The following is a 16,930-nucleotide window of genomic DNA, read 5'->3' on the forward strand; positions in this document are numbered from 1 at the left end:
TTTCAAACTCTTTCCTCACATTCACTATCCTCTGCATGTGAGTTGGGACGATCATATTCTTCGCTACTTGTGGAGTCGCCAGGAAACAGTAAACTGGTGTTACAGGGTCAAGGAGGCTGCCCCCAGTACTTATGTCTTCCTGGGCTTCTCATGGGTTTTAAAAGGATCCTGTCGTCCCTCCTTTTGTTCACTGACCGTCTGGCCTGCGTCCTGTTTCCTGTTTCCATGTTTTGCTTTAGATCTGGTATGACAGGAGGTCGGGTCTGTACAAGCCGTGGGCTTGCCAGGGGATCCATGTGGGCTGCCTACTGAAGGGCTTGGAGGCTCGATGGGAGGTTTCGTTTGGGCAGCGTCCGGTGGCGGTTGCTGGGACTGATGGCAGTGTTGGGCTGCCTGCAGACGTAGATTGGCCAAGGACGGGTAGGGTTCTGGAGTGGGTAGCGGACCCGATGGGGCAGAGGGATGCCTTCCCCAGTCCTCCACGGTCTTGCTCATCCATGTCATTAATTTGGAACCACATCGGCATGCCAGATATGTTAGGAGGTACCTCCGATTTTTTGTTTTCTGTCAATGCGGCCTGCCACTCTAGCCCCCGTTGTTTGTCTCGTTGTTCTCTCTCCGGCCTTTCTTGGTTAACTCTTTCCCTTTCATTCGTCTCATTATCCTCACACTGCAGTTTTAAAACTTCCCAAGTTTTTGGTTTCCCCTCGTTATCACAGGCACTGATCCGTCTCCTACGTGCATTATCTACCCAACTGGCCAGTTTTGATTTTTCAGTCAGGTCCTCAGCTCTCTTTCTCCAGAATGATATTAACCCTTTCCAGTGCCTCTTCTGCTTTAGTGCATAGATCTATATCCCGCGTTCTCCCCAGTGGCCAATTCTCATTTCCCAATCTTTTGTTTAAGCATGCTGACAGACTTCTGCACTGTACTTCATTTTCGGGATTATCCCGGCATAATCGATGTAAAGGAGTGCCAACACCTGATTTATCCAGTGTTTGTCCTATTTTTTTCCTTTGCTGTTTTTTTTTTATTAGCGCTTTCACTTTTTACTATCCCTATATACTACTGCAGGGTCCTTCGTCTCAACACCCACTTCAGGTTCCTGAACTTCGCTTGGGTGATTTCCCTCTTAACAACCGGTCTAAGGCAGGGTGGTTGAAACAGACAGACACTGAAACTACACTGTACCTCGGTCATACACTAAACACCCTCCCTTTTCCCTATTGCCCGACACAGGATTTCACCCCCAGTCACAGCGTGAAATCTATCCTCCCGGATTTTAAAAATTACCAGTTATCTGACCTGGGCACTCGAACGCCGGCCATCAGGGGACTCGAACCTCCCGGATTTCTTTACTCACCTGGGGATTCGAACCTCCAGGCGTGAGGATTTAGCAGTGTTCAAGACCGTGAGTTGTCTCGGGTTCCATCAGGACAGAGACCTGCAGGGGCGAGGGGTCGCACGGATGGCAGGTTAGTGAGACAGACCAAGGTGAATTGTACCTTGCGGACCCGTCCGTCTCACTCCACTGACACTCGAACGATCACTTATTCAGTCCTCCACGTGAAACTGCTGTACATGATGGAACCCTGCTCTTGCGCCAAATGTCAAGTTCGTTTTTGGAGACCCTCACGGACTTGCTGCAATAACAAGACACAGACCTGTTTAGAAAAACACAAATCCGTTTATTACCAAGCAAGTACAAGCTGTGGAGAATCACTGTACTCAGAGTTCAGAGTCTTGCAAGTATTTTCCCCGAGCAGCGGACAGTCCCCGCTTTTTATACTTTACAAAAGATATGATACATAAAATGATTTCACAACTTACAATGACATGATACATGAAACAATTACTACAACAGACAAAAACAGGATACCAAGCAATTATTACATCAACAACATAAAATCCAGGATATAGTATCGCTTGCTTGTGAAGCACCTGCTAATGGCAGGAGGCGATTTCGAGTTGTTGTCCGGGACAGACTGTGATTTCAAGTTGCCAGTGTGTTTGGCAAGAACAAAGTCAGTGCCCTGGCCCATTTGCCAGCGACAGAAGTTACATGCTTCAGAGGTTACACACCTTTACAAAATTTCTCCACCTAACACTATTTCAAACAGTTTGGTTCTAATTTTAATTCAGTCAGGAAGCTTAAGACAGTATCTGCATACCGATGTGTGAGAAGATAAGGAGTTACAAAAGCGTTACACTGAATTCCTAGCTGGGCAGGAAGCTTCAGGGTAGTGTCTGCATACCTATGAGCAGGTAGATAAATGTTTACTTCTATAAATTCAAGTCTCTGTGGAGGAATCAAATGCAGAGAAAAGACTTTAATTTATACAAGTATATAAACGAATGGGATGTTTTCACATTAACATCTCTCAGACAGTTTAACTGCAGGTCCATAACAGCGAAACATCAACAGTTACTTAGAGCTCTGAAACTATCTGTATAACAGTCATGTAAGTATTACTCACCCAGCTGTGAGCTGATGGTGGGGTAGAGAAGCTGTGAAGATAGTATGGAAGTGGCAGTCCTGTTGAAATTAGAGGACTCAGAACTTTGTCAGAAACTGAACAGCATCCTGTTTTGTAGTAAGTAACTGACATATAAATTTATTTAATATCAATGTTACATGCAACCATTCTAACGTGAAAATGCCTTAATATGCCGTTTCTGAGTAGCTGTAAATGGAAGAGTGTCTCCGAGCTAGGCTTATACAGCTCTTCCGCATGTATGTGGCACAAGTTTGAATAAATTCACCTTATATATACAATACACCCTATATCCTGGCTCACAACAGTTTACTGTTTTAATCAGCAGCTCCTGACAAATCCTTTTCCCTCTTTCCTGCCCAATCCATCTTCCTCAGACAACCCACTGATTCCAGGTTTCAATCTCCTAAACCTCCTCTGAGCCACTTTGAATAAACGAAGAGAAGACCAAAACCTGCAGACAGTATTCGAGATTTGGTCTGACCCCTTCCTTGTACAAATGAAGCAGAACATCTTTTCATTGATCATTATTTGTTGTCATAACAAGGGAGATGGCCTCATAGCTTTCTGGATTTCAGAGATATCTTAATCAATTGGGGCAATGGGCTGAGGAATGGCAGATTGAATTTTATTTGGATAAATGTTTGGATTACCACAACGCAATGCTTCACAAGGGCAGGACTTACACAATTAATGGTTGGACTCTGGTTAGTGTTGCAGAACAGAAAAGAACCTCGGGTTTCAGGTACATAATTCTTTGAAATTTGCATCACAGGTAGACAGGGTGGTTAGGAAGGCACTTAGCACACTTGTCTTCATTGAACATGCCTTTGAGTACAGGAGTTGGGAAGTGATGTTGGCGAGTCCTCTTCTGGAGGACTGTGTGCTGCTCTGGTCATCCTGTAGTGGGAAGAATATTGTTAAACTGGAGTGGGTTTGGAAAAACTTACCAGGATATTGCCAGGAATGGAAGGGTTGAGTTATAAAAGTACGCTGGATTGGCAGGAACTTCTTTCAAGGGAAGGTAAGAGGTTGAGGGATGACCTTATGTAGGTTTAATAAAATAATGAGAGACACAGATAAATAATAGCAAAGGTCTTTTCCCTCAGGTGGGGGATTTCAAAACCTGGGACATATTTATAAAATGAATGGAGAAAGATTTTCAAAAAAAGGCATGACGGGCATCTTTTTGTTTTATATAGAGTGTTCAGTGTGTGGAATGAAATGCCAGAGGAAGTGATGGATGTGGGTAGTTACGATGTTTGAAAAACATTCAGATACGGACATGAATTTGAATGGTTTGGATTGAATATGGGCCAATCGCAGGAATTTTTTTAAATAAGGAAAACATTGCTGCTATCACTAGAAGAGATGTTTCTGAAAAATCATCCCATGAAAACATATGTTGAAATTAGAATGAAGAAATAAGAAAGGAACAATCATCTAATGGGATTGTACCATATGCTTCCTAATAGTCAGAGCGAAACTGAGGAACAAATATGCAGAGGGATCTCAGATATGTGTAAGAATAACAAGGCTATAATAGTTGGTGATTTTCAGTTTCCAAACATTTACTGGGACTGCCATTGTGTTCAAGGTTTAGATGGGGAGTATTTTCTGAAATGCGATCAAGAAATTTTTCTTTGTCATTAAATTGCTGTTCCTATGGGAAAACAAATAAGGCGTAGCAAGTGACTGCAGTGACAGTACAGGGAAACTTTGAGTCTTGTGACAGAATTACTATCAGTTTTAAAACAATTATGGAACAGAATATGCCTTCCAGAAAAAGTAAAAGCTTTAATTGGAGTAAGGCAAATTTTAATGCGATAAGAAAAGAACTTTCAACACTTCTGAGGAAGGATTAACAGACCCGCAACATTAACTCTGATTTGTCCTTCACAGGTGCTGCCAGACCTGCTAAGCTTTGCCAGCAGCTTCTGTTTTTATAACTTTCAAAAGTTGACATGAGTAGACTGCAGGTTTCAGGACGTCTGATAGGTTGGGCGGGGGGTGGGGGGGCGGCTTTCAAAAATGTGACAATTCAGAGTCATTGTGTCTTTGTAAGAGTGAAAGGTAAGGCTGGTAGGATTAGAGAACAATGGGTGAAAAAAGATACCCAGGTTTTCGTCAAGAATAAAAAAAAATAAATTAGTAGATATAAATAAAAACTCGGCTCAAATGAATCTCTTCAAAGTGTAAACAGTGTTAGGGGCATTCTTAAACAGGAGATCAGGGCGGCAAAAAGGCAACATGAAATTGCCTTGGTTGATAAGCTTAAGAATAATTCAAAGCTTTTCTACAAGTGCATTAAAAGCAAGAGAGCACCGAGAGAGCAAGCAGGGCTCCATGAAGATGAAAGAGTTCAACTCTGTGTTCAGCATCAGGACAGGAGAGAGATTTGAAAGGAATATATTGCATCAGGTTTTACTGTTGAGAAAGAAATGGAGGGGGGACAAGTCAGGGGTAGAAATATTTTGGATTGGAAACAGCTCATGGGGATGGGGGAGATTTTTAATGAATATTTCTCCTCAGTGTTTACTAAGCAGAGAATCATGGATGCTATGAAAACAAGGGAAGCAAGTGGGAATGTTTTGGACCATGGAGGTGGCGTTTGCAGCCTTAAAGCACATTAAGGTTGATAATTCCACTGGATCTGATGAAGTCCATCTTTGGACACTGTGGGAAGCTGGGGAAGGAATTGCAGAGACCCTTGCAGAGATTTTTCCCTTCATCTTTTCTCACTACTGAAATTCCAGAAAACTGGAGGGTGGCTAATGTTGTCCCATTTGTTAAGAAAGGTAGCAAAGACCAGGCAGGGAACTACAGGCCAGTGAACCAGTGGTAGAGAAGGTATTGAAGATGATCTTCAGGGAGTCGATCAACCAAAGCTGGGATATTCAAGATCTGATGAGGGATAGTCAGCATGGATTTGTGCACAGGAATCATGTCTGACAATCGATTCAAGTTTTTTGAGGAGGTAAGCAAGAGGATTGATGAGGTTAGGGCAGCGAATGCAGTCTATATGGACTTTAGTAAGCCCTTTAAGAAGGTCCCATACGGGACCCTAGTCAGGAAGGTTCAGTTGTGTGGGATCCAGGGAGAGCTAGCTCATGGCATTCGAAATTGGGTCGATAGTGGGAAGCATAGCGTGATGGCTGAAGGTTGGTTCTCGGACTGGAGGCCTGTGGCTAATGGTGTGCCACGGGGATCGATACTGGGATCTTTGTTATTTGTCCCTAACATAAATGATCTGGATGTGAGAGTATATGGCATGATTAGTAATTTTGTATCATCTGCAAACTTAAGAGGTATCGCTCAGGTATCAAAAAACTACAGGGGATTGTGATCAGATGGGGAAGTGGGCTGAGGTTTGCCAAATCAAATTCAACACAGCTAAGCGTGAGGTGTTGGCCTTTGGAAAGTTCAGCCAAGGTGGGAGATACACAGTGAATGGTAAGGTTCTGAGGAATATTGTGGAATGGAGAAACCGAGAAGCACAAGTACATAGTTGGTTGAAAGCAGCATCACAGATAGACAGGTTGGTGAAGAAAGCAGTTAGCATGCTGGCCTTCTTCGGTCGAGGCAATGCATGTAAGAGTTGGGATGTTATGTTAAAGATGTACAGGTCATTGGTGAGGCCACACTTCCAGTGTGGTGTACAGTTTTGGTCACCCTGTTACAGGAAAGGCATAGTTAAACTGGAAAATGTGCAATAAGGAGTTACAAGGATGTTGCTAGGAATAGTATGCAAGTTCTAAGGAGAGGTTGGCCAGGATTGGACTTTATTCCTTGGAATGGAGGAGAATGAGGGCTGACCTTACTGATGTGAATAAAATCACGAGGGGCTTAGATAGGATGAATGCACGTAGTCTTTTTCCCAGGGATGGGGAATGGTAAAGTCGAGTGTACAGATTTAAGATGAGAGGGGGCAGATTTAAGGAGGATGTGAGGAGCAAATTCTTCATACAGAGTGGTGCATATTTGGAATGGGTTGCCAGAGAAAGTGGCTGAGACAGGTACAATAGCAATGTTTAAAACACATTTGGGCAGGTACGTGGATGGAAAGTGTTTGGAGGGGAATATGGACCAAATGCAGGCAGTTAGAAATTGCTGAATGGGCACCATTGTCAGCCCCGACCAGTTTGGGCCGAAGGGCCTGTTTCCATGCTGTATTACACTCTGACTTTAAACCTCCAGGTCCTGCTCTAGTGCATCAAATCATGTTGTGGGAAGTTAAAGAGAAAACATGGGGCCCCTTTGCTGAAATATTTGCATCATCGATAATTATGGGTGAGGTGCCAGATGACTGGAGAGTGACGAAAACTGATCAGACCTTTAGAGTGTAGTAGGTGGAATGTTATGTTGAAATTGTGCAGAACATCAGTGAGAGCTCTTCTGGAGTAATGTGTCCACTTCAGATCTCCTGTTCTTCGAAGGATATCATCAACCTGGGGAGGATTCAGCAAAGATTTAGCAGGAAGTTGCCAGGAGTGGAGGTTGAGAATCATAAGGAGAGGCTTGATCGGTTGAGGCATTTTTCCACTGCAGTCTAGGAATGGAGGGGTGACTTTATATGTTTATAAAATCATGAAGAGTACAGATAAGGTGAATGGAAGATCCCTTTTCATTTGGGAGGGGAATTTCAAGACTAGGGGGGCTGGACGAAGCAAGCTGAAACGTTCCCTGTTCATGCCTGAATCTGAACAGTCCTTATTGCCAGACTATTTGACGAAGGGCCAAAGAGGTGGAGGTTAGGTGATGCTTCTCGTGGCTGGATTAACTTTCTACTCTGGGTGGCTTCATGCTACACTTACAGTCTATAGGTTTCCAGGACTGGAGGGTATGAGTTATGAGGAGAGACTGGGACTTCACTGGAAAATAGGAGGTTGAGGGATGACTTTAGAGAGGTTTATAAAATCGTGTGGGGTATAATGTGAACAGCAAGGGTCTTCTCCCTTGTATAGGGGAGTCCAAAGCTGGAGGGTATTTTTTAACAGGAGAGGAGAAAGATTGAAAGCGCAGGAAGGGGGAGCTGTTTCAAACAGGGGGTCATTTCTATGTGGAATGAACTGCCAAAGGAAGTGAAAGATGCAGGTACAGTTCCAATATTTAAAAGACATTTGTACAGGTACATGAATAGGAAAGGTTTAGAGGGACATGGACCCAACTCAAGCAAGTGGGACTCGTTCAGTTTGGGAAGCCTGGTCGGCATGGACAGGTTGTAACGAAGGAGAATAGAGAACTCAATTTTTTTTGATATTTTGAAAGTAGTTCACATTAGAGGAGATGAAGTGCTAAATGTCTCAGAAAATATCAAGGTGGATAAATCTCCAGCACCTGATCTAGTGTGTTCCACGACATTGTGGGATGTAAGGGAGGAAATTGCAGAAATATTCATATCATCTATAAATATGGGTGGGTGTGAGATGACTGGAGAGTGGCTGATATTATCCCTTTGTTTTAGAAGGGATGTGGGAGAAGCCGAGAACTATAAACCTTAGCCTAACACTGGAAAATAGTGACAGAATTAGAGTCAGTATGGAATTACGAAAGGGAAATCATGTTGGACAAAACTGCTGGAATGTTTCAAGAATGCAACATTTAGAGTTGAAAAGGCAGTGGATGTGGCTTATGTTGGGTTTGAGAAGGCATTCAAAGGTCCCACAGACGAGATAAGCACGTAAATTTAAAGCATGAGCGATTGGGTATTCACAGGGATGCAGAAGTGTTTGGCACACAGAAACAGTCAGAATAAACAGTCATTTCTTGTATGCCCACCAGTGACCAGTGTGGTACTGTGGTCCATGGTGGATCCCAGGTATTCATACAATCAATTAATTATTTTAATGAGAAATGTGTCTCAGTTTGAGATTATCCAGTTGGATTACAAAACCAGGAAAACACCAGTCACTGACAGTAAGCATGCAGGTGTAGCAGGGGGTGAAGAGGGCAAATGGTATTTTGACCTGCAGAATTAGAGCATTTGAGTACAGGAGCAGGGATGTTTTACTGAAATTGTACAGGATCTTAGTGAGACCACACCTGGGATGGTATGTGTAAATTTGGAATTTTTATCTGAGGAAGGAACTTCTGGCTATGGAGGCTGTCCACAACAGTTGATCAGACTGATTCCTGGGATGGCAAGACTTCCATACAAGAATAGGATGGATTGGTTACGATGAAATTCACTGGAGTTTAGAAGAACGAGGAAAGATTTCACAGAAACCAATAAAATTCTAGGTAAATATCTGAAGGGTGTTGTCAATGACCAGGGAGTCGGAGCTTCAGGGCATGGGCTAAGCTGTTAATGATTGAAATGAGGAAATTAAAAAAAATAAAAGAGACTGGTGACATTATGAAATTTGCTGCCACAGAAAGCAATTAAGACCGAACACTGGATGTTTCCAAGTAGATGATGATATGTATGGTTGTCGGGGCTGAAGGGATCAAAGGGTCTGGCTCTAAAGTGGGAAGAGGCTGAGTAGAATGATCAGCCATGATCACAGTGGCTAGTGGAGAAGGAGTGAAATCTACAATGGCCTGCACCTGTTCCTATTTTCTATGTTTCTATTCTGTTGAGGGTGGAATTTATGAACAATATGACGACAACTGACACAAAAAAACAGGACGACCTTGTCACCACTGGATGAAAATCCTTTCACTCCTTACCAAATTGCAACATGGGACCTACTTCACGACACCGATTGCAGCAGTTCAAGAAGGTGCAGAGTGATTTTGGAAGCTTCTGCAGTGGCTGCTCTGTCTCTCATTTTCAATCCAGTTTTCAAGTTGTTGAACGTTCTGAGAAAAGTAACATAGTATGTCAGAAATAGCTTTGGAAGTTTGCTGATACTTGGGGAAGCAAGGGGTGGGATAGGGGCTGGAGGTAAGTGGGACACTGCGCCTTGGAAATCTGCTTTACTGAGAACACCTCTCATTGCTGTAATCACATTCTGAAGTGGCTTGACAGGGTAAAAGCTGACAGGACTTTCCCTCTCACAGGACAGTCTAGGCCTGTTTCAGGGAAGAAGCCTGAGGCTCTCTGCAAACTAAACGCAGCACCGGAAGACCCCTGTTTGAGACTTGAGACCTAAACTGAGCAATCATGCAGCCCTCTTGCTGGAATACAGTTCCGAAGCTGCCCTCCCCTTTAACCTGTGCTCACCGCTTGTGGCTCTGAGGGAGAACCCCTTCATTCCGGATATCCCTCCCAGTACGCATGCTCACAATCACAACGAGCTGTGCGCATGCTCCATAGCTGAATACGCCGGATTGACATCGAACGACCAATGGCAAGCAAGAGGCGGGACAGAAAAGGCAGCGGAAATGCTTCACCTCCAACCAATCAGAGGACAAGGGCAGGGCCAAGTTCGAAGTAAGGATCACCGGACTCGAAACGTCACTCTGTTTACTCCGTCACAGAAGCTGCCGGACCCTCGGGGCTTTGTTTTTGTTCATGTCATTGGTGCGGCGGGTGGGTCGGGTTATTCTTCCACCAATCAGGGGGTGACATTGGGAACTGCGGAAGCTGGAGAGTGTGAGATAACAAGCTGTGGAGCTGGATGGACACAGCAGGACAAACAGCATCTCAGGGGCACAAAAGCTGGTGTTTCGGGCCTAGACCCTTCATCAGAAAAGGGGGATGGGGAGAGGGTTCTGGAATAAATAGGGAGAGAGGGGGAGGCGGACTGGAGATGGATAGAGGAGAAGGTAGTTGGCTGTTGGTTTGTTCGCCGAGTTTGGCAAATGAATTGCAAACGTTTCGTCTCCAGTCGAGAAGACATCATCAGTGCGTAGCTGCTGCTGTGTAGGAGAAGATAGGTGGAGAGGAGGCAGGCAGGTCAAAGAGGCAGGGATGGAGCCAGGAAAGGTGAGTGTGGGTGGGGAGGTAGGTAGGGGATGGGTCAGTCGGGAAGGGTGGACTGGCCAAGGGGTCGGGATGAGGTTTTTAGGTATGAGATGGGGATGTGGCTTTAGGTGGGAGGAGGGGACAAGTAGGAGGAAAAACAGGTTAGGGAGGCGGGGACGAGCTGGGCTGGGGGTTTTGGGATGCAGTGGGGGAGGGGAGATTTTGGAGCTTGTGAAATCCACATTGATACCATTGGGCTGCAGGGTTCCCAAGCGGAATATGAGTTGCTGTTCCTGCAACCTTCAGGTGGCATCGTTGTGGCACTGCAGGAGGCCCAGGATGGACATGTCATTTGCAGAATGGGAGGGGGAGTTGTTTTGTGCGAACCGAGCATGGGTGATCTGCAAAGTTGTCCCCAAGCCTCTGCTTGTTTTCTCCGATGTAGCGGAGCCGCAATGGGAACAGTGGATGCACAGTCGCAGATGTGTGGCCTGGGATCGAGGTGAGGGGGAGGGGTAGGGGCAGGTGGAGCACTTTCTTCGGTTGCAGGGAAAGGTGCCGGGTGTGGTGAGGCTGGAGGAGAGTGTGGAGCGGACAAGAGAGTCACGGAGAGAGTAGTCCATCCGTAAAGCAGACAAGGGTGAGAACAGGTGTGAGGGATGAGTTGTGCAAAATGTGGGAAACGCAGTCGAGGGAGTTCTCAACCACTGAGTGGGGGGAGGTTGCGTTCCTTGAAAAACGAGGACATCTGAGATGTACAGGGGTGGAACCCGTCATCTTGGGAGCAGTTGGGGCGGAATTCGGAACAGGGGATGGCAGTTTTGCAGGGAGGTGTGTGGGTGGAGGTGTATTCCAGGTAGCTGTGGTAGTCAGTGGGCTTGAAATGGATATTGGTTTCTGGGTGGTTGCCGGAGAAGGAGACAGAGAGGTCCAGGAAGGAGGGAGAGGCATTAGAGATGGTCCAGGTGAACTTAAAGGTGGGGTGGAATGTGTCAGTGAAGTGGATGAACTGTTTGAGCTCCTCGTGGATGCATGAGGCGGTGTCGATGTAGTCATCACTGTAATGGAGGAAGAGGTGGAGTTTAGGGCCTGTGTAAGTATGGAAGATGGATTGTTCCACATAACCTATAAAGAGGCAGGCACAGCTTGGGTCCATGCGGGTACCCATGGCCACCCCTTTTGAAGGAAGTGGGAGGAATTGAAAGAGAAATTGTTGAGGGTGAGGACGGGTTTGGCAGGGTGGATGAGGGTGTCAGTGGAGGGGCACTGGTTGGGCCTGCGGGATAGAAAGAAGCAGATGGCCTTTAGGCTATCTGTATGGGGAATGTGGGTGTATAGGGACTGGACGTCCATGGTAAAGATGAGGTGTTGGGGACTGGGGAATTGTAAGTTTTGTAGGAGATGGAGAGCGTGAGTGGTGTCACAGACGTAGGTAGGGAGTTTCTGGGCTAAGGGTGAAAAAAATGAATTCCAGTTAGGTGGAGATATGTTCGGTGGGGCAGGAGCAGGCAGAGATAACGGGTCAACCAGGGCAGACAGGTTTGTGGATTTTGGGAAGGAGATAGAAGCGGCCGTTGCAGGGTTGGGAAATGATGAGGTTGGAGGCTGTGGGTGGGAGGCCACCTGAGGTGATGAGGTTGTGGGTGGTTTGGGAGATGATGGTTTGGTGGTCGGGCGTGGGGTCATGATTAAGGGGGCAGTAGGAGGTGGTGTTGGCGAGTTGGTGTGTTACCTCAGCGATGTAGAGGTCAGTCCGCCATACTACAACTGCGCCTCCCATGTCCATGGGTATTATGGTGAGGTTGGGATTGGAGCAGAGGGCTGTACGTTCTGTAGGGAAGAGTTTGGAGTGAGTGCGAGGGGTGGAGATGTTGAGGCGCTTGATGTCACGATGACAGTTGGCGATGAAGAGGTCAAGGGAGCGTAGAGGACCTTGGGATGGTGCCCAGGAGGAGGGGGTGCATTGGAGGTGAATGAAGGGGTCAGTAGAGGGAGGGTTAGGCTCACGGTTAGAGAAGTAAGCATGGAGGGAGAAGCAGTGGAAAAACTACTCACCGTCCAAGTGTGACCGGTATTGATTGATGTGTGGGTGAAGGGGGACAAATGTGAGCCCCTTACTGAGGACTGACCGAATGTCTTCAGTAAGGGGGAGGTCTGTGGGGATGGTGAAGACTTGACAGGGCTCATTGTTTTTGTCTCCTCTGGAGCTGCTGGCTGTGGAGGCTGTGGGCGGAGTGACATCGGAGATGGTTGTGGGAGGAGTTGCGTCGGCGGTGGGCAGAGTTGCTTTGGCATGGGCGGAATTGGATCGGTGGTGGGCGGAGTGCCGTTTGCATTGGTGGTGGGAGGAGTGGGGTAGGAGGAGGCAGCAGTGGTGACGGTAGGTGTGTCCTCAGTGTCCATGGTGTTGGACTTGGAAATGGAGGCGGTGGCATTCGCTGTCCCGGAAACGGTGTATCCTGCGGCGGAGGATGTGACGTCATCTCTGGTTGCTCCAACAGTGGCCACATGGCCAATGCTGGCGGGCACATTGTGGGGGAATTCCTGGCTAGGGATGGGGATTTGGGAGGTGAAGGAAGACCGTTTTGGATGGTAGGCACCAGGAGGTTTACAGTACTTACGGTTTTTTGTGTCCACTGAAGCTGAGTAGAATTGTGAGTTCAGCTTCTGGATCCTACGAAGAATAAAAAAACAGGAGAGGTCCTTTGCAGGTCTGAGAGAAGGAGGTTGTGAGCTGGGGTAGGCTGGATTGCAGTGCCTGGAGTTGCCGTTGCGTTGCTGCGAGTGTGTGTTTCAGGAGTCGCAGGGAAAGATGCTTCTGAAGTGTCTTAATGATCTGGATGTGGACATTGTCACGTTTGGGGCCAAATTGGGAAGGCTTGACTGTGGACTGTAGTCCAATGGGCATGATCTGCTTCCGTAGGCAGGTACTAAGGAAGGTAACATGGCTGTAGTACCTGGTTTGCTGCAGGACATGGTCGAGCAGTTTCAAGGCCGAAGAGGGCAGTTTTTGGCCAGTTTTCAAGGGTAATAGTGAGACTGCATTGAGCGCACTGTGGGCATGTTTAAATCCAAAGCCATCCACAGATGATTGACTGAAGTGATTCCTTTTGAGAAGTATTTATCTTCAGAGGAAATCATGACCAGACTGGCCCTGGATTGATTGCACTTTAGGCGAATGAAACACGGTCTTGTTTAAACTCAAAGTATTCCGAGCAGACTTTTCAAGTTGAATGCTGAAACATTATTTCCATTTGTGCACGAGATTACCACCAGTGGATGGGCTTTAAAACTGGACAATATCTCAGTTCGACAATGGTGACTTATTTCTTTTACCCTTTCAAAGGATTGTGTGTTTATGGAAGTCTTTCCAGAGAGAGATGGAGGATTAATCATTGCATATTCTTCAGGGAGAGGCAGACAGATTCTTGAATAAGAATAACACACTAATGTTTTAAGGGCTGGAGAGGAACGTTTATTTGAGGCCACATCATTCAAGAGCTCACCGCATGGCGGGTTGGTTTGATTTTTCTAATCACTTACTCATGATCTAAGTTTTCACATGGCCACGAAGGGTCTGCCTTTCAGAATGATGGGTACAACTTCCAAATACGATTTTTAAACGACACTATGAAAATACTCAGGAAAGCTTCATGGTTTTTCAGCAAGATCAGAGACATAGAACAAAGTTAAAATCTGAATAAAACCGCGTTAGTAAACAGATTGGGCTGAATATTTGTCTTTAATAGTACAGATTACTTTTATTTGTACTGTTGAGATGACTTATGTTGGCAAGACCAGCATTTATTGCCTCTGTCTAATTTCCATTCAGAATATGATGTTGAAACCCAGGGACACTAACATGTGTTTCATGGAGACGTTCAGGATTCTGAAGAAGTGTCAGTGAATGGACAATGATATAGATTCAAGCCAGGATGCTGTGTGGTCTTAGATTGTAATCCTCACCACTTGATGTTCACAACATATCGAAATTGTGATCAGAGATAATGGGAACTGCAGATGCTGGAGAATCCAAGATAACAAAGTGTGAAGCTGGATGAACACAGCAGGCCAAACAACATCTCAGGAGCACAAAAGCTGACGTACTATGGAAATTGTGAGACTGTTTTTTCTGTTTTCAAAAAATTAATTTCAGAGAGCCCTACAGCATAAAAACAGGACCTTCAGCTCAACATGTCTATTCCAATCAAAAAAAAACAAAACTACGCTAATCACACTTATCTTGAAGTCGACACCCACTAGGCATGGCATTTTGAGTGCTCCTCCAGCTGCATCAAAAAATGCTGCGTTATCTTTAATTCTCTGTGACCTGAGCTGTGATTTGTCTTTTTCTTTCACATTATGCATGAACTGCATTTTGCAAATATGTCCCATAACATCAAAAACAGCAATTAGCTCCATAGATCATTTTTTTTTTCTGGAAAATCAGACTTTCTTTTGAATTCATTTGGGATTTTAGTGGAGCTAGACCAGCATTAATTGACCTTGAAAACTTCCAGCTGGAAGTCCACCAAATTGGAAATGTAGTGGACACTGAAAAAGGTTACTTCAGATTACAATGGGATCTTGATCAGATGGGACAATGGACCAAGGAATGGTAGGTAGATTTAGTTTGAATAAATCTGAGGTGTTGCATTTTGGAAATCAAATTAGGGCAGAACTTGTACTCTAAATGGTAAGGCTCTGGGGAGTATTGCTGAACAATGAGTCCTGGTGTGCAGGCGCTTGGTTCCTTGAAAGTGGATTCAGAGATAGATAGGATAGTAAAGAAAGCATTTAACATAGAACATAGAATATTACAGTGCAGTACAGGCCCTTCGGCCCACGATGTTGTGCTGAAATGTGAAACAATTTGAAGTCCATCTGAACTACACTATTCTATTATCATCCATATGTTTATCCAATGACCATTTAAATGCCCTGAAAGTTGGGAGTCCACTCCTGTTGCATTTGGTACAACTTGCCTTTATTGGCCAGTGCATTGCGTGTAGATGTTGGGAGGTCCTCTTGCGGCTGTACACTGGTTAGGCCACTTTTGGAATATTGCATGCAATTCTCGTCTCCCTGCTATTGGAAGGATGTTGTGAAACTTGAAATGGTTCATAAAAGATTGATAAGCATATTGCCAGGGTTGGAAGGTTTGAGCTGCAGGGAGAAACTGAACAGGCTTTTGCCTGGAGATTCGGAGGCTGAGGGGTGACCTTACTGAGATTTATAAAGTCAGGAGGAGAATAGATGGGGTATCTAGACAAGGTGTTTTCAGCGGGGTCGGGGAGTCCAAATTAGAGGGTGCGAGTTTATGGTGACCTGAAAAGATTTAGGAGGAACCTCAGGGGTGACTTTTTCACACAGTGGGAGGTGAGTGTGTGGAATGAGCTGCAAGGGGAAGTAATGGAGTTTGGTACAATAACAACATTTGGAAAGATGGGTATGTGATTAGGAAAGGTTTATAAGGATACGGGTCAAAAGCTAGCAAATGGGACAAGATTTATTGGGTATATGTAATTGGTATGGATGAAGTGAACTGAAGCCTCTGATTCCATTCTTCATAACTTTCTGAGTCCATGATTTGGTGAATTTCTGACGAATCGTTACACACAGGATATTTGTCACTGGAAGTTGATTATCTCATTGAATATCAAGGTGGTGCTTTTGGATTGCCTCCTGTTGGAAATAATTCCTTCCCGGCAACACGGAAGAACTGTTCTTGTTAGCCATTCATCAGCTAAACCTGAATGGTGCCACATATTTTGGAATAACGACATCGACTGCTGCAGGAACTGAGGACTGTGGAACGGTGGGAAGGAATATGATCTGTTAGTTTGTGAGCATTCACAATCTTGGCTCAAACAGAAACATTCTCTTTGGAAATGCATATTCGAGTGGCACGAGCATGGAACCAGATCATGGAAACAGCACTGGAGGGGAGTGGGGATTACAAACCGGCAGGAAAACAAATACATTCTCAAGGTGTGTGCATGGGAAGAAGGAGTTTATTCTTCTTTTGAGGAATGACGCCATAACAGAGAAAATATTTTATTCTAATGAAGGGAAAGCTGGATCCATTTTATTGGAGATAATGGGAACTGCAGATGCTGGAGAATTCCAAGACAACAAAATGTGAGGCTGGATGAACACAGCAGGCCAAGCAGCATCTGAGGAGCATGGCGACAAACAGATGGAATAATCTTGCACTGACCATTTGAAAAATCCTGTATGTCTTCAGAGATAGCTGGGCTGTCCTCGGCTGAGTAAGTGCTGATACTGTCTGAGTGATGCTGTTTTGAAACACTTTCTGAGCACAGTTGATGGAACAGACAAACAAGTGCCATTGGCTAGTACTTTGGAATATATCAGATCTTTCATGGCTGCTCCCACACAGAACTATACAATTGAGAAAAGGCCCAATGAGACGACATCACCAGGTGCTGAACCAAATGCTTTTAAAGTTTGGGACGTTACCTGCCTCAACCACCCTCCGAAGCAGTGCAATCCAGACACAAACTAGCCTCATCACAAATAGGACAAACATCTGCTGACAGAATAGGAAGTCCATACCGAAAAA

General features: G+C 45.3%; 1 long non-coding RNA gene across 2 annotated transcripts; it reads right to left on the reverse strand.

The window, feature by feature from the left end:
* Positions 1–1,667: 1,667 nt before the first annotated feature.
* LOC132208676 (uncharacterized) lies at positions 1,668–9,773 on the reverse strand. 2 transcript variants are annotated; one of them, XR_009444807.1, is made up of 4 exons: positions 9,661–9,773; positions 9,165–9,296; positions 2,478–2,536; positions 1,668–2,299 (listed from the first exon to the last, which is right to left on the reverse strand). It is a non-coding gene; the product is annotated as an uncharacterized LOC132208676 (long non-coding RNA). The 2 variants fall into 2 exon arrangements; XR_009444808.1 differs by having other exon boundaries at positions 2,478–2,602.
* Positions 9,774–16,930: the final 7,157 nt, after the last annotated feature.

This window comes from Stegostoma tigrinum, unplaced genomic scaffold (genome assembly GCF_030684315.1).
Source record: "Stegostoma tigrinum isolate sSteTig4 unplaced genomic scaffold, sSteTig4.hap1 scaffold_50, whole genome shotgun sequence".
NCBI lineage: Eukaryota > Metazoa > Chordata > Chondrichthyes > Orectolobiformes > Stegostomatidae > Stegostoma > Stegostoma tigrinum.